The sequence below is a fragment of the Podarcis tiliguerta genome, assembly GCF_965153285.1.
Source record: "Podarcis tiliguerta genome assembly, chromosome: 4".
Classification (NCBI taxonomy): domain Eukaryota; kingdom Metazoa; phylum Chordata; class Lepidosauria; order Squamata; family Lacertidae; genus Podarcis; species Podarcis tiliguerta.
Window position 1 is genome coordinate 38,913,634 of NC_139537.1, and position 27,287 is coordinate 38,940,920.

A 27,287-nucleotide genomic window follows, 5' to 3' on the forward strand; every position below is an offset into this window, starting at 1 on the left:
AGGAATTACCTGAGCATGATGTCGTTCATGCATCAGTTTGGTAATTCAAATTTTCCCTTCGATTCACCTTGATTCTATGTGTTGGAATATTACCTAATAACTTATGTAATGTTGTTCCTTCATTTTTTTATATGAAGGCATGCAGTACTGTAGAAAACTGGTCTAGGTCATGGATGCATCTTAATGGAAACTCACTTTAGCATTCCCAAACACTCTGCAACTAGGTTTATAATTCATACCTATACTGTGTATGAAAATTTCATTTGTTTCGTTAGAACTGTAGTACCAAGAATGGTCATGGTGATATAAGTTTGGGGGAGGGAAACCCCCTAAACCCAAGAAATTAATGTCTGTCAGAATCTATGTAATATTTGGAGTATTAAAGGGAAGATTCCAGGCCACTGGAACAATACAGGCTAAGCTTCCTTTCTAGGCCAGGGCCTCACATGTCAAAAGGTGTTGATGACCAACATCCAAGAGGAATCCTTGAGCCTGGGCAGATCCAAGCAGGGGTGTGTGGGGAAAGAGAAGACCAGAACCATCTTGGCAGACTGGCTGAAGGGAGGCTGGAGAAATGCCTTAGACTTGAGTGCTGCACTGCTGTGGGGAACAAGTCTCTCTTGAGACGACTATGCTGTAAGATCTGAACTCCCTCCATATAAATCCAGGTGTAAATAAAATAGGTGAATAAATCATATTTCGTAAAGCCACAACAGCTTCTACCTCATCTTGATACTCAGCGGAAACATGACCCCAGGATGAACACCTGGAACCCCACTAGAATCAGCAGAAGTTGGGGGTTGGCGTGTCACCTTTGTAAGAGTATATTCCCAGGTGCTCTGTAACCCTATATTTTAGATTCTGAAGCCTTGCTCATTTCTATGGGATAAATGCATAACTGAATACAGCAGTATAGGGAATTTACCTGTCCCTTATAGGCATGTGGGCTGTGTACTTTTACACAACTCTCCCAACCTTCAGGGGCTTTTCTATTTAACTTCAACAGAGAACACAGATCTGCTTGCCTGTTGCGCGCTCACATCTGATCTGGATTCCGTTGAAATCAATGGGGAACCTTTTTAGGCAATACAGGTATGAAGGGGGCAACATGACTACATGCCTCTTTCCTTTTGGCAAGGCACTTTAAGGCTGCCTGTTCTGGTGCTACACATGGCTAGTTACTGACTGCAGTGTCTGTTTTATTGCAAGGCACTTGTGGTATGATATACTCAGGGTCTGCCTGCCCTGGGCGTGCAGGGAACAGGAGGTTCCCAGAGAAGGCACTCTCAAGTTTCCAGGCAAGGCAAGAGGCACTGCCGAATACATCGTAAAATGTTAGATGGTTTAGAACTGTTCTACCAAAAGGCACTTTCAAAACAGCAAAGGAACAATATACCAACACTATGAAGACAACTATGTCTACACGGTCCAAAAATAATTGTCTGTGGAAGGCAGAGAATGCACTCTATGCCTGCGTGTGTACACACTTTGTGTTTGGAGAACTGTTACCTGTAAGATACCTCCCTCAAATGCCCAATCAACTAGTGGATTAATAGGCACTCTCATCATCAGTTCACACTATTTGTTTTTGAAAGCTGCAACCTCTAAATTGCAATATTGGCCATGCTGCAAGTGCTGTGTTTTTAAATGCTTTGTATCAACCACACATTCTTCAAACTCCTTAGAGCCTGTTCAGTTATAATAAATACAAATATCTGCTCACAGAAGAGGCCTAATCACATATAAGCAGTGTAAAATTAGAAAGTAATCATAACTTCTCCTTTTTTAAAAAAAACTCCACAAGATCTCTCGAGCCATAATTTTTGCTTATTACAACCTATGAACTTGTTTTTAATCTAATAAGAGTTCCGGAGCAGGTTATAAAGTGCTTGATTTAAAGCACTGTCATTAGGGTGGGTGTGTTGTGGTGTGTTTTTTTTAAAGGCTGCTGCATGCCTTTAAAAAGCTGCCTGAAAGGCAACTTTTCCCAGCATAGAGATGCAGAAACTGGAAAAACTTCATCTGTTACATTTCCCCCATCATGCTGTTTCTAAAGCCGTAGGAGCCAATGCAGAATAAAAGATAACAACCATAGAGAAAGCAGATATCTAAGGAAGGAGACGTGATGCGAGATAGCCCAGTTGAGAACTGAGAAAGGAAGGACTTGGATGTAGCCTATCTTTCTAGTCATATTTCCATACACATTGGCCCCATTTGGTGGGTAAACTGCTAATATTTGTTCTGTTTCTTTAGAAACCAGAAAGTGTTTATGGACCACATATTGAGTTTTATGGAAATAAGAGATAATTCTCTGCCTGATGTCACTGAAGGCAAGACTTGTTTTAGAATATTAAAACAAAAGAGAAAGACTTACAAGCTAGTAACATTTTACCTGTGGCACTTGTGTGTCAGGAATGGATAAGGAAACATCCAAGATAACTGACAAATATGTTTTTCGCCATCAAAACACTGTTAATGTATACTGGAAGTTGCCAGGACAACAGCCACAAACACAATGACATGTCTATTTTATGAACAGAAAGAAACTCTTATCAATACATAGAGAATATAAGTTCTTGAACCTTTCATGGTTTATCAAAATTCCTGCATTCTAAGAAGTAGATTAATTTCCTCTGTCACAGTGTTTGTTCCATCTACAAAGAAGATGAATAATGGCTGGTTCACATTGTCACCAAACTTGGTGTTCTCTGGTGCAATAATGCAGCAAACATTTCTTTTGCTTTTTGAAAATTAAATTTGCATACAGTATCTTATCCAAATTATCTATATGTGTTTTCTCCCAAATGTATGACATAGCATGTCATGCCATGGTAAACACATAGTCTGATTCACATGATTCTTGAAAAAGTAGAGAAGGATCTCTGAATTGGGAATATAGCTATAGCCTATTATATTGTATGCAGAATAGAAGTTGCTTATACATACCCACTACCCTGCCATATGTTGATGTTTCCCATTAGAACAAGTGCCGAAATTGGCTTTTTGGGGAGCAATCCTGGTTTCTCCTATCAGTACTTAACAGCCACTACTGGATCATTGTCAAAAGCTCAGTTGCACTTTCTTGCAAGCTTGTTAATTCAATGTACAACCTACCACATGCTGCATCTAAGTATTCAGAATGACAGTTTTATGTTAACAGGAGATTAACATGTTTACAAATCCATCATTTCAGTGTGCTCTATGTGAGCATTAATGAGATGGTTGCTTTTCTTTTCCACCTAGCCTGATTTCCCAGCTAGTCTTTCTATAAAGCCGGGGTGGCTAATATGTAGCCTTCCAGATGTTTCTGAATTACAACTAGTATCAACCCCAGAAGCATGGCCAGTGACCACAGATGATTCAAGTTTTGATCAGCAACATAGAATCATAGAGTTGGAAGAGACCACAAGGGCCATCGAGTCCAACCCCCTGCCAAGCAGGAAACACCATCAGAGCACTCCTGACATATGGTTGTCAAGCCTCTGCTTAAAGACCTCCAAAGAAGGAGACTCCACCACACTCCTTGGCAGCAAATTCCACGGTCGAACAGCTCTTACTGTCAGGAAGTTCTTCCTAATGTTTAGGTGGAATCTTCTTTCTTGTAGTTTGCATCCATTGCTCCGTGTCCGCTTCTCTGGAGCAGCAGAAAACAACCTTTCTCCCTCCTCTATGTGACATCCTTTTATATATTTGAACATGGCTATCATATCCCCCCTTAACCTCCTCTTCTCCAGGCTAAACATCCCCAGCTCCCTTAGCCGTTCCTCATAAGGCATCGTTTCCAGGCCTTTGACCATTTTGGTTGCCCTCCTCTGGACACGTTCCAGTTTGTCAGTGTCCTTCTTGAACTGTGGTGCCCAGAACTGGACACAGTACTCCAGGTGAGGTCTGACCAGAGCAGAATACAGTGGCACTATAACTTCCCTTGATCTAGATGCTATACTCCTATTGATGCAGCCCAGAATTGCATTGGCTTTTTTAGCTGCCGCGTCACACTGTTGGCTCATGTCAACTTTGTGGTCAACCAAAACTCCTAGATCCTTTTCACATGTACTGCTCTCAAGCCAGGTGCCACCCATCTTGTATTTGTGCCTCTCATTTTTTTTGCCCAAGTGCAATACTTTACATTTCTCCCTGTTAAAATTCATCTTGTTTGTTTTGGCCCAGTTCTCTAATCTGTCAAGGTCGTTTTGAAGTGTGATCCTGTCCTCTGGGGTGTTAGCCACCCCTCCCAGTTTGGTGTCATCTGCAAATTTGATCAGGATGCCCTTGAGTCCATCATCCAAGTCGTTGATAAAGATGTTGAATGATCTGGAAGGCCACAGATTTGACACCCCTGCCATATAGTTTCTGTACTGGGTCTTTTCCTGCCGCATTGAAAATGTAATGTGCAGTACAATTCTATTCATGTTTACTCTAATAAGCCCCTGTGAGTTCAGTGGGACTTTTGTTGTTTAGTCGTTTAGTCGTGTCTGACTCTTCGTGAGCCCATGAACCAGAGCACGAAGTAAGTGGGACTTACTTCCAGATAAATGTCTATAGGATTGCATCTTTGATGCAGCAGAATGATCTCCAAGGCTGGGTTTCCCTGTCACTAATTTTTATTGTGATGAACTTATATTAATTTAGAATAATGTTCATTTTTAACCTTCCTGTCTAGCATTCTATAAAATTTTGGCTTGAATATATAAATACTAATATAGTCACTGTCAGAACTGCTTTTGCAAGCACCTGCTGCATGTATAGAACACCAAACCAATTAGTCTTTTGCTGTGTATGCACTATATGTACCTTTAAAGCACATTATTTCCTTCAAATAATTCTGGGCACTGTAGTTTACCCCTCACAGAGTTACGATTCCCAGAAACCCTTAAATACGAGAATTCTTTGAAAGGAAAAACATGCTTTGGATGGGCTTTAAAAATGTAGTGTATATGTGTCCTTTGATAGGGTTGCATACTAAAATGACATGCAGAACTTATAGTGTAAACTGATCACCAATATCAAACATCTGCAATCATTTTTCTTATTGCTGCTGACCTTCTTCAAGCTTATGCTTGCCATTCACACTAAAGTCCCTCCACAAATATGTTTGACCAAGTACCTGGTTCTACACAGTTCAGTCCCACATTAAATAATAAAAATGAGAACACACAGAAAGCCATAAAGATTAATATTTTAAGATCACCACACCTGTTGTTTTGTATGACTAGTTGTGCTGGAATGCGAATCAGGATGCATGGCAATGGTGAATTGAAGCTGAGGCAATGGGACACATTTGGTTTAAATCCTTGATTCCTGATCTAGTAACTGATACCTGCAACTTTCTTTGGGTCAGGGGATATCTAAAAATAAGTGATGCTGGCACACCAATATTGACAAGGTAGTAAATTCATATGATCGATTTCACAGAATTAGAAACATAGTAAGCATGCTGGTAACACTGAAAGCAAACTGAGCATAGGAATAATTTAAAAAACAAAAACAGCAGCAGAATAATTGTTCCTGCTACTGTATTAAGATTTATAGAGCAAAGTTAGAATCTATATTTTATATAGAGCTGAATTATGAGAAATGTATATGCTAATTCATAATGCAGAGTAAGTCAATATTTTAGTGATTATCTTCACAGAGTTCTGTCCCATGGGCCAAGACACATGCAGAGATAATAGAGATTGTCACTAGAGCCCAATAGAGAAAAATAAATAATTGTTTAACAATTATAACTGGCTTACCAAGCAGGTGGGTAAATATAAGTTTCCCAGATACTGATTAATTGACCAAAATCTGAATTTTATTATCACTGAATAAAATTAAGCACGGCCTTACGGAGATGTATGACGGTGACATGATTTCCACACATAGAAATAAATTAAAAGCTGTGGATGTTAGCATTCAGATTAATATATTAGTTAACAAACATGCTATTAAAAAGGTAAAGGGACCCCTGACTATTAGGTCCAGTCGTGACCGACTCTGGGGTTGCGGCGCTCATCTCACTTTATTGGCCGAGGGAGCCAGCGTTTGTCCGCAGACAGCTTCTGGATCATGTGGCCAGCATGACTAAGCTGCTTCTGGCGAACCAGAGCAGTGCACGGAAACGCCATTTACCTTCCCGCCGGAGCGGTACCTATTTATCTACTTGCACTTTGATGTGCTTTCGACTGCTAGGTTGGCAGGAGCAGGGACCCCGTCGCAGGGATTCGAATCGCCGACCTTCTGATTGGCAAGTCCTAGGCTCTGTGGTTTAACCCACAGCGCCACCCACGTCCCTAAACATGCTATTACTAGCCTTTTATTTTTACTTTTAAATCACTGTGGGATGCTATCTCACAGCTATCTTGAATTTTAAGGTAAGAGAAATAATTACTCCCTCTTTCTGCTGTACCCATATTCCATGATTGAACAAAACGCTATCTCTCCATTCCGTCTGAATCAAGAGAGGCTTTTCAGGTGCTGTAATGGGGTAAATAAGGCCAATAAGCTGAGGCTGAATCCTTACAAGATAGAAGCACTGTTGGTGGGTGGTTCCTGGATCTGGGAGTTGATGAGACCGCCAGTTCTGAATAGGGTTGTATTCCTCCTGAAGGAACAGGTTCATAGCCAGGAGGTGCTGCTTCAGTCAACATTGTCTTTGAAGGCTCAGGTAGCCTCGATCACAAGAAGTACGTATTTCGAGCTGTGGGTAGTTTGCTGGCTAAAGCCTTTCCTACACCAGAATATTCTTACAACAATGCTATACACTCTGGGAACCAGCCATTTAGACCACTGCAATTCACTCCACGCCGGTGGGGGGGTGGTTGTTGTTTTTGTTTGTTACTACATTAAGTATTCTTGTGTTTTTATCTTGTAAACCTGTAAAGGACAGGATATAAATTTAATAAATAATAAAACTAATATGATCCAGAGGTTGTAGCTTGTGCAGAATGCAGCTTCCTAGTTACTCGTTGACAGAGCTAAGTAAGAGTGTGATAAACCACACCTGGGAGAAGTGGATCAGCTGGCTTGTTTGCTGCCAGGCCAAGTTGTGGTGCAGAAAGCCCTACACAGCTTGGGTCCCTGGTACCTGAAGGAGGGCCTCTCCCAGTATCAGCTGGTCCATACCCTGACATTTGTCAGGAAGGCCATGCTGATAGTTCCATCTGTAACCACTGTACATTCTGTAGTGGCATGTTGTAAGGACTTCTCAATGATGACTATGGAACTTGACTATGGAACTCCCTCTGGTCAAATATATATTTGCCCCTCTTGTTGATGTCCTTTTGACATCAGTTGAAAACGTCTCTTTTTATTTTGGCATGTTGAGGTTGGAGGAAATAGTTGCCCTGTCTGCTCCTGTGAATTTTTTATTTCTATTATTTTATGAGTGTTTAATATTGTTGCATGCTATCCCAATCTCTGAGCTGTGAGGGTTCATGGTGCTTGCCCAGGGGTTCAGCTTCCTTGGAATGAAGGTCAGTGTAGACGGTGGTGTCTTTAGGATATGTGGCTTTATTTACAAATATATATAACCTGAACACAAGACGGAGGTGCTCACATTAACACCCCAACAAAACTTGCTGCTGTATTAATAACAATTTAGGATCCCACACAGATCAAACATGTTTCTATGTCCAGCTTCCAACTTGCTTTCTGCTCAGCTTACATGCTCAGTGGGCTAAAGTATGCCTAGCTCTCTGTTGAATTGTGGCCAACAGGTTTAGATCTATTTGTTTCAGACAAATCTTCCACAGATATAACCGATTTGACTTTGTAGATACTGAAACAAAGTGTGTACTAGTCTCAGCAGGAAACCTGTGTGGGCTAAAAAAAAATTTTTGCTCTGAACTTTGTCTTTTTGGTATCTTGGAATGGATGACATTCGTTGCCTTTGACTGCCCCTCTGTGGCTGCACTGGAATTGTATTATAATACATAATAACTGTTAGCTGTCATCTAACATTGTTTTTGCCTCTTTTGAAAAATACATAATTTACGTCTTGCTATGTAAATTAGGTTTTGTATACAAGTAGAGGGTTGTGGAGTTTTTTATATAAAAGTAGTGATCATCAGGAAATACAATAGTGTTCAACAATCAGCCATAATTGTCTGATACTGTGCTATGTGGTGCTTTAGCTTTTTAAAGAATTTATGACAAACTTGCACTTTTCAAAATAATCATTTTCTTTTTCTTTTTTGTAAACTCATTCCTTATATATTTGATGAGTTGATTGGCTATTGTATTGGAAGTCATCTGATTTATACATTTCACTTTAAGTATTCTCTGGACACAATTATATTGCTGAATTTAGTCTGAACTGAGGGCAAAATCAGGGAGTTAGTCAACCAGCCCAATCATTTGCCCAAAATAGCTTCCTTTGCTTGATTGCCTTAAATGAATACCTTTATTTCAATACAGATCAATAGGAACTTTAAAAACCCTGTACTGACCTAACCCTTAAGTTCATTTGTTAATAGAAGTCACTTTGAAATGCATGCACTTGAAAATGAGGCAGGGGGAAAGGATACTACTTTTCCAACTAATTAGAGCCTGAAGGACTTGTCAAGGACTCAGCTTTGTTTTCTAATATGTATGTGAATTGCATGGATTGGCTCTTGTTTCTGATACAGTGGTACCTCGGGTTAAGTACTTAATTAGTTCCGGAGGTCCGTTCTTAACCTGAAACTGTTCTAAACCTGAAGCACCACTTTAGCTAATGGGGCCTCCTGCTGCCGCTGCGCCTGCTGCATGATTTCTGTTCTCATCCTGAAGCAAAGTTCTTAACCCGAGGTAATATTTCTGGGTTAGCGGAGTCTGTAACCTGAAGTGTATGTAACCTAAAGCATATGTAACCCGAGGTACCACTGTGATCTGAAGATGGTCACTCCTTATTATGTGGGGGGTTTTGTACTCTTATTGTATGCCCTCTGCAATTTTTGTTAAAAGGCTTCCTAATTTAATTGACAAGTATTTTGATAGATAAAGTGGAGGAGAGCTCATGCGGGCTAGTCGCCCTGGCCCCACTAAGTATGACCACCAGCTCACATATTTGGTGACCATGAGAAAGGGTCATATGAATGTAGTGCTCCTATGTGAGAGTGGTTCCTGACTGGCCCATGATCAGAGGCAGATTTAGGTCAATGCAACCAGTTCCCCCATACTGGGTGCAGGGGCCAAGGGGGTGTCTTCCCATTTCCTTCCCAAAGCCTAGTAAGTGCTTGTCCAGCTTTGGAAAGGAGGCAGGAGGGCTCAAGGACACTTCCACCTCCTTCCCACAGCCCGGCACCTCCCTTACCCGGTTTTGGAAAGCCAGCACAAGGACTAGGAGGCATAGGAGCCAACTCATAGGGCCTGTGGGGGTATATTTGAGGGGACTGGGACCCCACAAAGTTGCTGGGCATTCCCATTCAAATGGTGTGTGCGCACTGCATCATATGATCAGTTATGTGGGGCGGGGCTTTCCTGGGCCCCCACAATATTTTATTCAAGTTGGCACCCCTGCTAGAGGGCGTCCAATTTTTACCTTGCATGTGGTGTCATATTACCAAGGTCTGCCCCTGCCATGATTCCCATCACATAGAAGAACTGTATGCCACTGTGTTCATGTATGCACACAGGTGCTATATCCATGACCAGCAAGGAGCACAGCAGCAGGCACTTCAGAGGCAGGGCCAGTTCACACTACTCCACAGCCCTTTACAAGGTTTTTCAATGGGGGAGGACGGTTTTGTAAACTTTCATCAAGGCATTAAAATTATTGTCCCTTTTTGTACATCGTTGCTAAATGCCTGGATTGTGTTTGTTGATGGGAAGCAGGCCGGCTGCAATAGTCGTGGTGATGGTAATTCATCATAGCAGGGGCTTGAGTTATTTGAAATGTTCTTCCCTTTCAATTATTACTCACTCATGAAGGTCCCTGCACTGTATGAAGGTGAGTCCACTACAATGTCTGTAATGCTTACTACATGGATCTTTCCTCTCACTGAGGGGAAGGCTCTTCACTATTGTCGTATCTGCAATATGGTCAGCAGGTCTAAATTTTTCGCACAATATGGGCATTCCACGGGGTCAAAAGATTAAAAACATTTCCCTCCCAGTATCCCTTCCTATGGAGCCATTATCATCTAACCTCTTCTGGAGTTAATATTTGAATTGGATCTGAGATATATGTGTCAATTTAAGAAGCATTTCAGCAGATTATGCATTAACGGAGAAGATCATATTAAAAAAACAAACTCCCTGAGGTGGATTATTACAGCTTTTTCTGCCGATAATATTGACATATAATCTATCATTGTGCCCCAACACCTCAGCATTGCTTCTGAAAAAAGAATTGCATTTCCCATGAAGAAATTTTATTGTAGAGGAGGTAAATGGAGAATAGAAGGGACATTTTAAAACTGTATTTGATAATCGCTGGAAAAACTCCTTCTTGTGATGCTTCAGTTTCAAGTCTACTGAGGCAAGACAAAAAGCTACATCTGGTGGCGTTCAAAAGTCAAAACACAAGAGCAACAGAGGCAAAGCCCAGAAATTGGTGAAAGTCAAAACAAAGGGGTGGGGTGAGAGGTGTTGTACAGTAAACTGCTACATCAAAAGGAAAGCCGGGTGCAAGGATGTTGTTCCAGCACTGTGTGCCAGGAACCCTGAGCCTTCAGAGCCCCACCCAGAGCTCTGTGTGTGTTTGCGGGTACTGGACATCCCAAACTGATGTATGGGTCCTAACTTGTATTTAATTAAATATAAAAGTAGGTGAGTCTAGGTAACATATGAGAGACTGGGGGGAGGGAATCTTCACTATTACATTGTTCATTATTCTTAAAGTTGACAGTTATTAGTGTTGATTTTAGTATAAATTACAGCAATGTAAGTTATTAGCAGAAGCAGTTACAATAGATTTATTATTTTGTACTGTGGCATGGCAATATTTCAAGTATAAATTGACTTTCCTCTTAATAGAAATAGCCCCTTGAACACATGTGTGTGTGTGATATTCATTCTTTGCTACCTATGCTTAATAAAATGAACTCAATATTTTATGTCTTCAGATTAAGAACAGGATGCTGCCTTTTACCGAATCAAATTATTAGTCCATCCAGCTGAGTGTTGCTCACACCGGCTGGCTGTAGATCTCCATGGTTTCAGACAGGGGTCTCTCCCTGCCCTACCTGGAGATGCTGGGGATTGAACCCTAGTCCCTCGGCATGCGAAACAGATGCTTCCCCACTGAGCTATGGCCCTTCTCCGTGGCACCAGCACAAAATAAGAGGAAAGCAAATTAAAAGTTGCTCATAATAGCAATGGCTAAAAAGTAGGAAATGCCTCACTGTGTAATATCATTACCAAAAATAGCTAACAATAGAAAAAGAGAGTGAAATCTTATCCTTGTGTTCCTCGTAAATTATTAAATAAAAGTAATGGATGCTGTGCATACAAAGCTCCTTCTTAAAGCCTTTTGTAAATGGGTGCTACCAAAAGCAATGGCTCAAGGAAGAATCCTCCTCATAAAGTATTTAAAAGGCTTACTGCTTGCTCCTTGAAATAAATAGTTGGAATCCATTAAGTTAATACATGAGGTTTGTATTTTTTAAAAAAGAAAAAAGCAGATTACTTTCCTGCTGATTGTACATTCCAGTCATCATTAGAAGATGAAAAATTAACATATTTCTTATGCAGTACAAGGAAAATAAGTTGTTTCGTAAGGACTTTGATAAGCGGAATAATTTACAGTATCTTTTCTAATAGTAAGGTTGCATATATGCTTTATATCATGGGGAAATAAATCCTATTTAGTATGCATGTCCCAAACAGGACAATTTCAGTGAGACTGTTAGTTTGTATGATGTATAATATTACAAACTATATGCTTATATAAAAGAAACTATAGTTGGTTATTTGGTTGTCAGTATATGGGTGATTGCAGTCTCAAGATCTAAGGGATGATTTCAACTAATGAGTCTTGTCAGTGTAAGCCCAAGCAAAGACTTCATCTCCTCCTCTGTGTGCCCATTATGCCCCCCATTGGCTTTCAGGGGCTAAAGAGAACAACCCAGAACAGCATGTACGGTAAGGACAGGGAGAGGGTGGTAGAATGCTTCTTTATTTGCAACTCATAGTTGTTGTTAAGATTGACATACCTATGGATGTGTTCAGCTGCTTGAATGAAGTACCTCAGTAATGACCCCTCCCACATCAAATGGGGGTGCCCTTTGCGTGGTCGCGCGCAGGCCCCCGGATCCCAGTGCGACTTCTGATAGTTCAGGCTGGCTTCATCCTCCCCAGGCTGGATACCTGGAGGTCTCCGCCTACCTCAGCCAATCACCCTATCCAGCCTGGGGCGGCGTTGCCAGGGGATTAGCCAGGTAAGGAGAGGGACCGCCCTGCCCACACAACAGAAGGTGAATCTTACCTGCGAAGTGGCAGTTGGCTCCAGAGCTTCTCCCACACTGCCCTCCCTCAGTTAAGTCATCTTTTGCAGGTTAACTTCTTCTTTACAGGTATGCAGGCGCTGCTATGTCAGGGGCGCTGTTGAACGGCCAGAAAGGAATTTTCCTGCAGTGGCAGGTTTTGCCTTCCCTGTAGCAAAACGTCACAACTTTGGTGGTTTCGGGCGGAATCCTTTAGTCTATCTTCCTAAATGGGGGGGGGGTAAAGTGGTGACCCACGCCCTCCCAGGGTTCCCCTTTAAAGGGGTCTTGAGAGGAAGCATTGGCCATATGCCAAGAGGTTGTCATTGCTCTCCCCTCCAACAGCGGTGAAATGGGGGGGGGGGACCCTCTCCGCTTGAACATATGTTCTCCAGAGCCAGCCCAATCCCCACACATTCTGGATAACCTGAAGTCTCCCATATCCCCAGCTGGGTACTGGGAAGGATAAAGGCCCAATGCCTGAGCCAAGGTCTCCCTACATCTGAAACGTAATGAAGTTGTGGCCAATTTAATCCCATAGCACATTGTCTTGAATCATTATTCTGCTCGGAGGTCGTCTGGGGTTAGGAGGGACTCCGCCTGTCCATGCAAAGGGAATAAATTTTATAGTTTAGGTTTAAAAAAAAGAATAGAGACACTCCAAAAAATCAGAAAATTCCATTCACATGTTTCCAGCTGTGGCACAGTTTTTTGAGAAAGATCATAAAGTACGTTTTGTTTGTATCAAAGGAGATGTTATGAAACATGTGGAACAGCTGATAACCATTCAGTGCCTATTTCCCCCAAAAATTGTGTGAGGGTTTACACTGGATACAGTCATGATTTACTTTGAATTAAGATGAGAGTTACAGAGATAATTCCTTGAACTCTTTTGTGACATATGCTTAAAGGGGCAATTTCAGCAACTATCATTGCCAAAGTTTTGGAGTTGGGTTAGTAAAGAATACCCAGAGTTGGCAAGTCTGCTGTCATCTGCCCTTGCCCCCCTGCTCATCATATTGGCCAGTAGGGCACATAATTTTCCTAAGTGTAAATATGCCCTTAGTGACACTAAATGACAAGCAATGATGAAATAGATTTATAACAGTGCAAGACTGTACTGTACATGTTTACTCTGAAGTAAGTCCTGAAACTTAGTCCCAAGTAAGAAGTGTACAGGAATGCAACCCACATTGCTAACTCAGTTTAAAAAGTAATAACAAGAAGGAAGGAATGCTGTGCTAACGTTCTAGAGCATGGGTTGGCAAACTAAGGCCCGGGGGCTGGATCTGGCCCAATCGCCTTCTAAATCTGGCCCGCGAACAGTCCGGGAATCAGCATGTTTTTACATGAGTAGAATGTGTGCTTTTATTTAAAATGCATCTCTGGGTTATTTGTGGGGCATAGGAATTCATTCATTTCCCCCTGAAAATATAGTCCGGCCCTCCACAAGGTCTGAGGGACAGTGGACCGGCCTCCTGCTGAAAAAGTTTGCTGACCCCTGTTCTAGAGGAAATCAACCTGATTGTGCCACATCCATTTTCTTCAGGAGGGCTTCTGTGGGCAGCATGGATTATTCATAATCTTCAAATCTGAAGATTTCCGCCCACCTTCGTTTTATCATAACAAAGGTGCCAAATTAATAACTGTGAGGGCAGATGGGTCATTGGAGAAGATAAGTAAAAAAGCAGCATTAACAAAGAAAACATTGTGGTATCGGTAACATAATAGGCATTCCTGTTTTTCCATAATATGATACAATAGGAAACAAAAACAATTACAAAGTTTTCCAAAGCTACAGCAATCCAGAACAAAGTATTGCTACAGGTCTATAAGTGTCCACGATGTTGCCACTGTTTATTCACTCAGAGCTATTGCAGTTTTCATATTGTCAGTTAAGAGGTCTTACACATCTGTTTTGAAGCATTCAAGCAGCCATTAGTCATACGAAGTTGCTGACTTATTTATCTTGTATTCTGAAAATTAGAATTTATCAAGAAGCCACATTTTATTGATTGAACAGGGGGGGGAATTATTCTGTGCCACAAAATGGGAAAGAGATACAGTTGTAATAACAATTTTTAGCAAATAAAAGATACAGTACTGTATCTGTATTTTTTCCCCTATGGGGAGAAACACAGCTTAGAGAGGGAATGTTTTGCATAGAAAAAGGCAGAATGGAAATGGTTAAGGAGCTATATTTCCTATTTCCTCATTCCTCTACACAGACTTGTAGTCTCTTGTGTATGAACACTGGGGAGGAAAGCTACCCACACACCTAGTCACCTCTAGTTTTAGCGTTGTTGTTGTTGTTTACCCACTCTTCACTCTTAAGTTCCCAAGGGGGTTACAATATTAAAATACAATATTTGAAACAGTTTACAATTTACAATTAGAACCTACTGAGAGTAGATGCATTGGAGCTATTTTCAGGTGACATTTTTGATAGCAATTATTTTACTCAAGCTCATTTTTTCTGTTTCCTTTTAAAACAATAATTGCCTATAATGAGTAAATATTAGGATACAACTTCATTGATCAAAGCAGTGGGGTTCGCCTTTTACCAACACAGTGCAAATGGCTGTTAGTGCTGTTCCTTGTATGAAAAGAAACTAGGCAACAGAACAATGATTTGCAAGAACTTCAGAATTGACTAAAGAGACTGTGATGGTAATGGTTATTATGATGATTATATGCCATGCACTGGAAAGGTTTCTTAGTTTTGAGAGCAGGTTGGCCTGGGAGAGTGTTCCAAGCACGCTCTCCCCACTTCTGACATTGTTCTGCTTGTTTAGCCCTTGTAAGCAACTGTAGGTGTTCAGTACTGCTGAATGTCATCCGAATGTCAAATGCAAAAACCTTTGATCAGTTTGCCAGCATCTGTTTTGTCACTTTTTCCTCCAAGTGGGTATATTTTATTATTAGTATTAGTATTATTCATACTATTAGCAAACATTTAGAATAGCAACACAGTATTAGGCACATAAAATAGAACTGAAATTATTCATGTGCAGTAGGCATACAATATAAATAACTTTGTCAGAAAACAATACTCAGTGGAGAGGCAGTTTGATGGAGCAGAAAGAATAGCTGCTGTGAGACAGTAAACTATAGTAGTTAGCACCAAACAGGTGAATCTGTGGTGATTCAGGAAAGGGGAGAAGGAAAAAGAGAAGGTTTTCCTGGTGTATGTGCTGGAATCAAAGAAGACACAGTCAGTGGGTAGTGGCAAGGCAGGGAACAAAGAAGCTGAGTAGCAAGAGAGCTTCTATAGAGGGGAAAGAAAGAAAAGAACAAATACTATGTGTAGAACAACATATATTCCCCGCAGTCTGCTACTGTTGTTCGCACAAAGTAGGGGCGCATTTATTGAGCTCCACTTCCTGGATTTTATAGATCGGAACCAATATGTCTCATTTAAGAGGTAGAAAAGCCCTTTGCAGATGTTCATATTTTGTGCACAGTGGGTGGCTGGTGTCCAAATCATGTCAGGCTGCTGATATTCATGACATTTGCATATGGATTCTGTGCAGTTAGAAGCCAAAGAACATAGGCCAAAACCTATATGATCCACATCTTATCTTTGTGGTATATACCAGATGTGCTTTACACATGTAGGAAGATATGCAGATATCAAGCTGAGTGCACTATGGGGACAGTAGGGGCAGCAAGAACCCCATTTCATCAATGAGGCATACAGATTGAACATCTGCACAGATTGTGTCAGAAGCAACTGGGTTATATGTGATTGTTCAGGATCCCAGTCATATGCTGCCCTGCCCTCTTCCTGACTAGCATCCCTCTATGTTCATTCACTTCTTCAATTGCCTTGTTAATGAGAGAGCCCGTGATCCACTGCTAGAACTTTGTAAGGTTAGCATGTTAGGGGTCCTGAATTCAATTCTTGGCATCTCCAGTTAAAACGGCTCTCAGATAGCAGGGCTGGTAAGACCCTGGAGGGCCACTGCCAGTCTGAGCAGACAACCCTGGACCAACAGGTCATCGGTCTGAATCAATACAAGATCACATCCTAATTTTCTTTGCTAATCCATACAGAAGCTGAATTCGAGTGTGTCACATTTCAGAGCCTGCCTACTTCGTAATCGAAGGTTTCCCCATTCTTATCCCTTCAACAAACTGAATCAAATTATGAATCCAAATTCTCTGAGGTATATGAATGTATGAATGCCATTCAAACAGGGGACAGTCCACTGTAAAGTAAGATACATGGCCACCGTACAGTGAAGATTAAAAATGCCAATTGGAGAAAATAAATTCAGCTATTCAAAGAGCTTTCGGAAACTTTTGTTTTCTAATTAGCAATAGTTATGGAAAATACTATGTAGAAATAGCTATTGACACAAAAGATTGTGTTCTTTACAGCGTGGAAGCAGGGAGGAATAATTATAACAGTGTTCTCTGTAATGTTTCATTTAATTAAAGGGGCCTTTTGAGAACAATACAAAAACAGAATTTTTCTCCCAGACTCAAGGTTTCTCATGGTACATTTGGTATGAATGCTATGAATGTCAATAAGGAAGCTTCAACCCATAGCTCTTTAACAGTCCATAGATAAAAAATCCAGTGTCTACTATTTCTTGTAGTTACAGCCAGCCAGAGCATCCTTCTGTTTCGGAAAGTGCCCAGAAATAGCACATCCTGTTAAAAGCTTTGAATTATTTATGATATAAGAGGTCTTCAAAAGTGCAAGACTGCAAAATTGCCATTTGATTTTCCTTTGCAATGCTGTGTTTGTTTACATTGACCCCCATTTAAGAGGTGCTAAAACAACTGGGATATTGGCCAAGGTGTTTTCTTTTCTTTCCATTTTTGTGCTTCACAATTTTGGAATACCTAAAGCCAGAGGGAGGGCTCAGATATTTCCACATGAACCTGCACACATGCATGCAATCAGTAATTGTCAGGATCTGGGCCATGTATCTTTGCTTCCTTTGTTTCAGACAGTAAAGATGTGTGTCCTTATTTTTGTTGATAAGAACCCATTGACCACCACATTAGTTTCTTTAAAAGAAAAGGGGGGAAGGTTACCTATTTCTATCTCATTATGAAGGCAACCTTTAAAGAAAATTAAAACCCAAAAGAAATCAATTCATACCTAGTCAAAGCAGTGTTGTTTTCCCCAAAAATCACAGTTACTGTTAACAACATCACCCGCGTAGATGCACAGATGTGAAAACTATACATGATGTACCTTGCCTAATGTAGCACATGCTGTGCTGTTCAGTTCAAAAGCAGAGGTACTGACAGAAACGATGCAAGGAGAGTCAAACAGTTCAGCGCCTGCTGTTCACTTGGTGCATGAAATCATCAAGCAGCCTTGAGATCCTAGAGAAGTTTACCCACTGACTATGAAAAAGGACAACATTTTAATCACAAAACCTTATCCCATGCCCTCTATAATTTGAGTAATCAGTCCTCTTCCTCACAGAGAGCCAATATAATTTATTGTAAACACAGCAAATAATTACATAATTCTAAAAAGTCAACAGAGAGGCAGATTTTATGGCAAATTTTTACATATAGTCTTCCGTTTCTAAGCAACTTGGGTATTGTGTGGAAATGCTTGGATAACTGTCGGGAATAGGTTTTAGTGCTACATCTTCATATCCGTGAAGAGAGCTGGGATAGCACAGGAGAATGTGTGTTGGGATTGACCCCAGAAGACTTGAATTTGAAATTCTTCTCTGCCATACTTGTTGGCAAGCCACTGCATTTAGCATCAGTCCCCAGGAAATGTTAACGTTACCACGGAGATGAAATGAAGCTGTACAGCATAAGAAGTGCAAAACGCTTTGTACATTAAGACAGTGAGCTTTGCAAGCCCAGCTGATCTTCTGAATACTTCCCACCACCCTCCAAAAACAACCCCTTGCACTGCCCACAAATTGCTGTCCTAGCTTGGTGCTACTCTGGGGGTAGCATTTTATATAGCACATGGGGCTGCTGTCCTGAGGTGCAGGGAATAAAAAAATGAATCCACGGCACCTAAAAATCATTTAAATGCTGTAGAAGTTGTAATAAAAAACAAGCTTGTATTCCCATGCATCTCACTCGACATTAATCAGCCTTTTCATGCTTCATTCTAGAACTGCCTTTACTAGGCAACAGTAGTTCATTTTAATTTACTTGACAGTGAAACCACAGCCTACCAATCACTAAGTTCTCTTATTTGACAACCAGATCGGAAGTTCTGTCTGTGTGTGAGCAGGTGAGAATTCCTAAACATTCCCTTTGCCTTACCTTCTCTTTATTATCTACATGAATGTGTATGTCATATGCAGGCATTGCAAAAGTAGGGCTCTATTCAGCTAGTGGGAAACCTCCAACCTGAGGGCCTAATTTGGCCCATCAGGCTTCCCTATTTGTCCCACGTCACACCCACACTGTGACATCAGGTATAGGACAGGTAAACCTGAGAGGCCAAATTGAAAAGGAAGGTTCAGGAGTTCACTCTAAGTACACTCCTTTCCAGCCACTGGTAGAGTTTAATGCTTTTTGAATTTGAGACCTTTTTCTGTCAGCCTGCAGTAACTGGAAGAAGTGTCAGATTGCAAAAGCGCCAATTCTGAGGAGGAAAGGAAGAAATGGGGGGAGCCATTTAGAATGGGCTACTGATTCTTTCTCCAATTCCATAATAATAATAATTTTACTATTTATACCCCACATGTCTTACTGGGTTGCTCTAGTCACTCTGGGCGGCTTCCAACATATATAAATAACATAAAAAAACTTCCCTATACAGGATTGCCTTGAGACGGCTCAGGTCAGATAACTCCATACCCTCCAACATTTCTCCAATGAAAATAGGGTCATCCTAAGGAAAAGCAGGACATTCTGGGATCAAATCAGAAACCAGGACGGCTTCTCTAAATCAGGGATGGCCCTGGAAAATAGGGACATTTGGAGTGTCTGCTTTTTAATATATCCAGTGCATTTTCAGAGATTACTGAACTGAGGAGAAAGAGGGAACATATGCTTCTTTTACAGTACACAGAAGAGTCTTCCCGCAGAAACTGCGCTTGGACTATTAGGCAGAATGTTCCTATAATCCCAGCACTAGCAATTGCTTGTACCCCAGGACAACAGTCAAACTAATTTGGATGCAATTTAGCCAGATGGACACACTTTATTTACATGAGATTTGAATGCTAGGAGCAGTATTTCTTAGTAAACATCTATTGTGATTGGTTTCTTCCTGTGAACCTGTACCTAAAATGAAGTGCTTAAGGTGATCTAGCTGAGTGTTCAATTAACATGCAAAACTAAGAAATAACCCTACTAGACAATTTGGGGACTGTTTCAGATTGAAAGGGAAACTATGTTTAATTATTACATGTTTTTACAGTGGTACCTCGGGTTAAGAACTTAATTCATTCCAGAGGTCTGTTCTTAACCTGAAACTGTTCTTAACCTGAGGTACCACTTTAGCTAATGGGGCCTCCCGCTGCCGCCGCACAATTTCTGTTCTCATCCTGAAGCAAAGTTCTTAACCTGAGGTACTATTTCTGGGTTAGTGGAATCTGTAACCTGAAGCACCTGTAACCTGAAGCGTCTGTAACCCGAGGTATTCTAAAATCTTCATATGGTGCTTTAATTTTATGTGAATGTGTTTAAGGAACGTACACTTAATTCCTGAATGCAAATTCTTTAGATATTAAGGTTACTATAGCAACCTTAAGAATTTCAATATTTTAAAATTCTGTTTATCCTGAAATATTTTTATCTCATCTTTTGTATGATCCATGGAACTCACAACAGCATTTTGAAAACAAAAGGCTGGATCTAGAGGTCACGCCTGCTGGGAAGAGCATTCCCTGAGTGGGAGGTAGCATTCGGTGCTGCAGGGAATCAGCAAACGTTTCCCACCACCCACCCTGCCAGCAGGATCTGTTCACGGGATAAAAAGCCTTTTCACCCATAGATGGCAAAGTCTGAATCTAATCCCAAATCCAAAACCAGTCTGGAAGGTAATAGAGGGCCCAGGCTCTGAAGGGTTTAAATGTTTAGGTCTGACACCTTGCACTCGATCCAAAAGCTAATAAGCAGCCAGTTCAGCCACTAAATGATCAACAATGCGCATCCCACATGTGTTGGACTGTAACCTGGAGATCAGGGTTAAAATCCCCACTCAGGCATGAAACTCACCGGGTGAACTTGGGCCAGTCACTCTTTCTTAGCACAACCTACCTCTTTGGGATGTTGTGAGAATATAGTGAGGAGGGAAACATGTAGATGACCATATCATAGACCAGGGCTGTTTTTTCAGCTGGACCTCAGTTCTGGCACCTCTCAGGTGGGAACTATTGCCATTCTCTTATAGAACAAGGGAGATGTTCGTGGTGAGTTCCAGTACCTCTTTTTCTATAAAAATAGCACTGTCATAGACCATAATCATTTGTCCATCCGGACCAGTACTGCCTGACAAAAAAACTCTCTAAGGTTTCCAGCAGGGGTCATTCCTGTCACCTGTTACCAGGTTCTTTTTAACTTGAGATGTCATTGACCTTGGGGCCTTCTGTAGGCAAAGCATATATTCAGCCACTGAGCTGTGCTCTATTATGGCAGTGGTTTTCAACCAGTGTGCCGTGGCTTGAATGATGGTCAGGGGTGCCACGAGCGACGCTGGCCTCTGTCCTTTTTTCCTTCCCTCTCTCCTCTGATGCCTTCTTGCATCTCTGCCTCCCAAAGGCTCGCACAGCTGTTTGTTGCAACAGCCCTGGCTACAAGCTCAGCAGGTGAATGGTGCCTCTGGGGCTGGTTAGAAGGTGCTGGGTGTCAGGAGCTGAGGTGGCCTTGGAGTAAACAAGCAAGCAGGCGAGGGAGCCCAGCCAGCCAGTCCACCAGCCCTTGCTATTGGGAATGGACAGACAAGTCCCAGGTCCCTGTGAGGCAGTGTGAGGAGCCACCTCTCTTTGGGGCAGCTCAGAGACCAGGGGCTGCAGTAGCTGCTGCCCGGAGGACGCCCAAGGAGAGGGGAGAGGGGAGGATGCTGAGGGAACACTCCACAAGGGAGGATATTCAAAAAGGGTGAGAGGCTGCCAGCTCATCAGGCAAGTGGTGACATAACTGGGCTCCTGAGCACCACAGGGGTGCCGCAAAAGGAATGTAGTTGGTCAAGGGAGCCAAAAAGGTTGAAAATCTCTGTATTATGGTATTCATTATGCCTCTGAACACCATTTGCTGGGAATCACAGGTGGGGAAAGTGCTGTTGTGCTCATGTCCAGCTTGCAGGCTTCCCATAGGTATGTGGTTAGCCTCTGTGTCAGGGGGCCATGGGTGCTTTGGCACCCACAATAATATATCTGTGGGGCTGGGACCCCACAAAGTCAGTGGACAAAGTTTAAGCCCTTCAATGCAGGCACCCACAATCTTCGGTGTGAGGTGGCACCTATGCTCTGTGTGAACAGGAGGCCTGGTTAGATGGGCCATTAGCCTGATCCTGCAAGCTCATCTTAGGTTCTTATGTTCTTTTCCCATGAGCAAGAGACAGATGGCTTTGGAGGAAACAGCCTTGCAGTATTCATGGTTAGCAGATATTATGGGGATACAAAATCAGGCACACAAGACTCTGAAATCCAGCAAGCTCTCTCAGCAGTGCAAAAAAAATTTCCTGTGCATTCCTAGCAGCTACTAAATCATATATGTTTGTAATTCCCCTCCTACCACACATATGTCCTATGCATTACAGTACATTCTGTATGGCTGAGGGCAGAGATATTTTAAGGGCTTCTTACTACAGCCACCTTCCTTATCTGTGCTAGTCCCATTTGCTTGCAGGCTCTAATATGCCTAGAAGGGAAGGCAATTCCTTCACAAAGAAAGGGAAAGGTGGCATATAAATGGCATACAGTCAGAACCATGACTGTTGCGGAATGAAATCATTTTTTTCTTTATTTTTTAAAAAATCATTGTAATAGTAAATTATTTAGTTGAATAGGTAAAAAGAAAAATAAATAACCAGAGCTAAAGCACATATCAAAAAAGAAAAGAAAGCATTACATAGGTCTGTTTATCTCTGTTCTCATGCTAAGTACTATTTCAGTTTTACTTTTCTGATGAGAATGTTCCACAATACATTGTTAAAGTAGCACCTAATAGGTTATAGAACATAAACATAAACATCTCGTGAGCAAGATATGCTGATGACATACTAATGTGTCACTGTCATCGTTATCATCACCCCCAGATGATGATGATTTAATATGATATATGGTCAGGGACTGATGACCTGATGATATATTGTTCAAAGAATTATACATGTATATAAAACTGGAAAGAGACTTGGTTGATTTATACGATGAAAGGTCCCTTGATTCTATATCTAGGGTATGCTTATATATTACACCGTCCCAAGGTGCTGGAAAATGTTTTAGAGGCCTGTGCAGTACTGTAGCAAGTTGCATTGTATGAACTGGATTCTAAGATGCTGTAAATCAGACCAATCTCTACAGACCTCTGCAGCACACATTAATTTAGCAGCAGCCAACATAACTGAATACAACAGTATTCATTTAAAAAAAGATAAAAGAGCACAGATAAAGAGTTACTCTGAAAGTGTCTCCCATTCAAATACCTGAAACTGATTCAGTTCTACAGTATTATTTAATCCCAATTTTATCCACATTTCCATGCCAAAGTTTTCATGATATGAGTAGGTAGCCGTGTTGGTCTGACGCAGTCGAAATAAGTAAATAAATTAATTAAAAAATTGTCCAGTAGCACCTTAGAGACCAACTAAGCTTGTTCTGGGTACAGTGGTACCTCTGGATGTGAACAGGATCCATTCCAGAGCCCCGTTTGCATCCTGAAGCGAACGTAAGATGTGACTGCGCGTGTGCGTGGGTCACGTTTCGCCACTTCTGTGCATGGGTGTGACGTCATTTTGAGCGTCTGTGCATGCATGAGCGGTGAAACCTGGAAGTAACGCGCTCCGTTACTTCCGGGTCACTGCAGAGCCCAACCCGAAAATATTTAAGCTGAAGCATATTCATTCCGAAGTATGACTGTATAAGCTTAGTTGGTCTCTAAGGTGTTACTGGACTTTTTTTTTTTTTCATGATACGGTCAGTCTATGATTAAACAATTTGCCAGTGATATTTTTCAGTGAACTACAGTATTTGCCCCTTTGTATATAGAAAGCATCAATGTTTGTGGCTCAGTGAACCAGAAGTAAGATAAATTTATATACGTCTCTTGCTATGTTGATGTGCCATACAAAATAGAGACATGAAACTCTTTTGAGGCTTTGGTATGGTCTGTCATTCCATCGTCTTAGACAGTTCACCGATCTAAACAATTAATTCTAAGAGGCAGTTAGCAATTATAAGCATCTGGGATGAGTGTTAATCTCCTTTAGGGGACTGAAACTGATTTTTCCGGCTGAGTCGGGTAGAGTGTGCAGAAGGAACAGGAAAGCGGTAGATCTGGATGTTGAAGGTGAATCTGGCACCATCTGTGGATGGTTCAAAAACCAAGAATAAGGATAGTTTTCACCGGCTTCCTATACTTTGCATTGCTCTGTCCCATTCACAATCTGTTGGCTGAGGGAAGAACATCCTTCTCGGCTGCCTGTGGTTTACAGTTCTATTCCTATTACTGATTCTCACTGGCTCAGGATTTTCTTAGGTAGACCAAAGTTGTAGTAATGGTCTGAGACACTTCGTTTTTATCCTTGGCATGCCCTTTGTGTGGCAACTCTGAAAAATGGCTGAGGATCACAATACCTCAAGGACCACCTCTCCCCATATAAACCAACCTGTACTCTGCGACCATCACCTGAGGGCTTTCTTTGTGTGTCTCCTCCACGAGAGGTCTGGAGAGCTGCAACATAAGAATGGGCCTTTTCTGCAGTATCTCCCCATTTGTGGAATGCTCTCCCCAGGAAGGTTCATTTGGTGCCTTCATTATACATCTTTAGGCACCAGGTGAAAATGTTCCACTTCAACCACTCCTTTGGGTGATTAATATTCTATGACCTTTTAGTTTTCACTATCTAGTGTGTCCTTTTTTCCCTGTATTTTTATCTTAGGAACTGCCCTGAGATCTTCGGATGAAGGGTGGCGTATAAATTTAATTAATAGTAATAACAGTGGACTATGTGGCAGTGCTGCTAACTATCTCTCAGAAGTCGCAACTTGTAAGGCTTGATACGGTAATATTGCATTGTTTTTTCATTTTTTCCTCCACCTTTCTCAACATATTTAAATTTTAATATAATATTGAGAAAGATGGAGGGAAAAATGAAAATGAAATGCAAGATAGGGCACAACAGAATGGTTCTCCGTCTGTTTCCCAGAATTGCAGACCTGCAAGCAGCCTATATTCTTGCTGCTCTACACCTCCTCATCATAGTTCAATCACTTACCTTTGATACTATAGCCATTTGCTTCATGCTTGCTGCATTTGTGCTACAGTCCTGACAGCTCGCATAGTCTGTTGACATGTAATGGCCATTAGAATCACTGGGCATGTTCACTGATTGTCCAGTGTCTCCCAAGACAGAATGATCCCAACCCAGCCCAGTTCAGTGATATTAGTAGACGTTGTAGCAGAAAACCTAGTAGCAGTTGGTAGGGCGGCGTTGATCACCTGGCTTCACCAACATGGAGATCGCCACTGGTAACCAAGAAGGGGAGGGGTGAGGCAGCGGGGATGTTGGTGTGCTGTAGGAGCATCAGATGCCTGGTAAGTGATGTCACCCCATCCTGCCACCTCCTACTGGCCATAGCTGTTAGCCACTGGTTGGCTGCAGATATGGGCACATGTGCAACAGTGGAGCATGGTCTCAGCCTTCCTATTTCACATGTGATAATGCTGCAGGTTAGAGAGCTATAATTTGGGTTTATAGAGAGCTGGACTATGAGAACCAGGAAAACTTTGTCTTTCAGTCAATTGCCTTTAAGACTATTTGCCCTGTTTCCAGCCTGGGCTGGTGGCTTAAAACTTTTATTTCAATAATATGGGTCCTGCTGAAACAATATGCTGCTCTGCTTGAGTGATCTGGCACTCCACTTACTCATTAGATAAGGAGTTTGTGGCAGCACATAGTGGCATCTTGTCTCTGAGCTGCAATCAAGAATAATTCAGGAGGCAGCAGATGAAAACAGACTACATCATAAGCATTTGAATAGTACCATTACTGCTGTGTTATAACAGGAAAGCAAAATTAGCATTTCCCCAAGTTCATTATAAATTTAAGAAATGAGGTAAAATGCAGCATGGCTTCAGAAGGCAAGAGGGGAAATGCTTGCTCATATGAAGTTTTACCATATGAGGATAGTGACAGTTTTGATCGATTGACTGTAGAAATTACATGTTGATAACAATGGATATTTATTTTAATTTGGTGATGGAGCACATTATATACAATAGAGTTTAATAAATATTTTTAATATGAGTATTATCAGAAAGAAGATGCCCAGCAGGGCTAGAGTTTTTTATTACTTTGATCGAGTGCTGGAAATATTATTTTAGCTGTGCAGAAGCAAATGCGCTCTTCTATTATTCATGAACAGATCTTATTTAGTTTCAGCCTTTCACTTTTCTATACAAAAAGTGTAAAAGATTTTTTACATTAAAATATACTTTACAAAAGTAATTAAGTAATGAAGTTTCCCATTCCTGTGCACATAATGACTTACACAAGTAATTCATTGTCTGTATGAATATTAACAATAGATTTTCCTTTTGCTATTAGCAGTAACATAAGAGATTGTCTTATGTCATGATGCTGAGCTTGAATAGATGCATCTTTATGAATTTTGTTAATTCTGTTTTGCCATTCCTTTTTCTGTTTGTTTTCCTAATATACAGGAACATTGGTATGTACTTTATTGAGAATAATCTAGGCAGACATTCTTCAGAATGATCAAGTAGGTTGCTTGCCTTGATTGGAAGTGCTACTGCAATTCTGAATTGGAAATTAAGCACACCCTTAAACAGGATCAGAAAAACACATGAAGCAGACATTGATGTAGTTGTAGAAAACGTATTCACCATCCTTCCAATGCACTTGCATCACTCAGGATTGCTGACAAGAATTAAACATAAAACAATTCCATAAAAGCCATAAAAACAGCAGCAGATCAAAGCATTCTAAAAATGAGGGTCTGCTGCAGAAGAATCATCTGCCTAGCAAGATAAATGCTCACTGGAACAGGAAAGTTTTATCTAGTCAGTGAAAAACAATAAGAGAGTGGGGCAAAGGATTAGAATACTAGGGAGAGCTGTGCTGAATTAGTCCAATGCCCCAATCTAGTTCAGCATCATGGTCTCGCAGTTGCCAACCAGATCCCTCCCCTTTAGGCTTAAAAAAAAAAATTGTACTTCTGAAAACCTTGGGATTCCAAAAGTCTTCTAATGTCTCCCTCTTGGGCATGGAATCTGCTATGTTGGTGGCATAAGCTGTAATGTACTAGAGATTACTTTGTCAGGTGTGTGTACTCTCCTCCAAGGAGTCTTACTCCACAATAAATCTGCAAGTGCTAACTGTGTCTGATCAGAAGTATGTCCTATGGAATTTAATGTAAGGTTACCAGATTTTTTTCAATGAATCCAGGGACACTTCATTGAAATGAGTCGGAATGATAGGATTTTGTCAGGGGACTGATTTGTAAATCTGGGGACTGTCCCTGGGAAGCGGGGACGTCTGATACCCTTAATTTAATGTGGTTCTTAATTCCAAATAAGTAGTGTTGCGATTGCAGCTGAAGATGCTACAGGACCCCCTGTTTTTGATACAGCAGATTAATATAACTCCTTCTTTTTCTAAAATAACCAAATTTCCATCTTGTAGTACACGCATACACACATATGTATGTGTATACATGTTTTGCATATTTACACACACATACACACCCACACCCCTATGATTTTAAGATG

At 41.2% G+C, this 27,287-nt stretch overlaps 1 protein-coding gene across 5 annotated transcripts in view; it reads left to right on the plus strand.

The window, feature by feature from the left end:
* EPHA6 (EPH receptor A6) overlaps positions 1 to 27,287 on the plus strand; it is a 340,304-nt gene that overhangs the window by 305,889 nt on the left and 7,128 nt on the right. The window lies entirely within an intron of this gene.